Raw genomic sequence first — 1658 nt, forward strand, 5'->3', positions numbered from 1 at the left:
ATTTAGTGTTGGTGACAGACGCACTAAAATCGGTTAATTTCTTTTTGATAAAAGTAATAATATAAATAAATGTAAAATAAATTTTAAGATCAATTAATTTCTAGAAATTCTAATCATAACAATTTATGCATTTATTTTAATAACATGTTAAATGTATCGCAATAAAAATAGTATTTAATACTTTGTAATTTTCCTAATATAATATTAAATACTTATTTAAATTCAATAAACCCTTTATTTTTGTGTATAAAAGTGAATAAACAGTACATTTTATAATATTAATTTTTATTGTATAATTTCTAACATTGTAACAAAGCATATCGATTCATATCATTTTTACAAATATTGATGATGTCCATGTACCCTCGTCGCTGGTACAGTGGTACTCTTCTCAGTGATAACAATACAAATTATCAATTATTAGCAGATATCTAACAAAAAAATACTCATCTGCAGTCACTGTGTAGTGTCATAATTTTATTTGATTTTGAGTTTTAGTCAATTTCTAGGTAATAATTTAAACAAATATGCTGTGGCAACTTCAATCGAGCAGACGAATTAATTTAATATTTACATTTTAAGTAGGTACCTATGATGTTTTTTTTTTTAATAAATAAATTCAATGTTAGATTTTAAGTATATGAGCAGACATGTTGAAACGCCAAAATTCAATCAGATCAGATGGTGGTGGTTACAGATATCATTTTAGACAAGGCCCAACCGATAATCATAAAATATGATGCCCACTGGAGGGAAAAACCAGCACGACCCACTAAAGGAGCGTAAGGGGTTTTAAATTTGACGAGGTGCGTAAAGTTGGTGGGAAAAATCATGCACTAATTTCCGCTATAAAACCAAAAATTAATGCTAAATCAGTGCTATTCATCGGTACCATTTTCAAACTACTGTACTACTGGTGGGGGAGGGGGGAGGAGGAGTTGGGGTAGCGTTTTTCAATAAAATAATCACCACCACAATGCAATATATAATATTTTGCCTGGGAATCGATTGGGCGCTATTAAGTATACTGTTGTGTATGTAATAAGTACGCGACTTGTCGTTTCAAAACCTTAACCGTTAGGGTGTAGGTATAGCTGACCATCGTGTAAGGTATCGTGTTACAGACTTGCAGCTATTACCTATATAATATAATATAATATTACGTATTTACGTGTCTGCATAAAGATAACCGGTTACATGGTGTGGTGGTATTGTCGGATGCTCGAGAGCAATATTCAACGGCCTATGCACCGTTGTCGTATATAAACGGTTTGATTAATATAGGTATACTCAGTAACGTAGCTGGAGCCCAATTAAGGGGGGCTAGTAGATTGTTACATTTATATTCAATTAATTAAAAAATATCAGTTTAAAAATGCCTCAATGTTTTAAATGCTTTTCTAAATTCATTAATTATGATTTATTATTTCTACATCTTAAAAATTTACCATCAACATATCACTCCTTATAAATGTCTTGAAAGTAATTTTTTTAGAACTTTTAACTGTATCAAATCATTAAAAAGCACGTCAAAGGTCATGATAATAATTTGAATGAACAAACTATTCTAAATCTAAAAAATCTTCAAACTCCAGCTATTGAACATGCACTAATTGGTCACGAAACTGATCGTTTAAATATTAATATTAATAATTCTC

Source organism: Acyrthosiphon pisum, chromosome A2 (assembly GCF_005508785.2).
Source record: "Acyrthosiphon pisum isolate AL4f chromosome A2, pea_aphid_22Mar2018_4r6ur, whole genome shotgun sequence".
In the NCBI taxonomy this organism is placed as follows: domain Eukaryota; kingdom Metazoa; phylum Arthropoda; class Insecta; order Hemiptera; family Aphididae; genus Acyrthosiphon; species Acyrthosiphon pisum.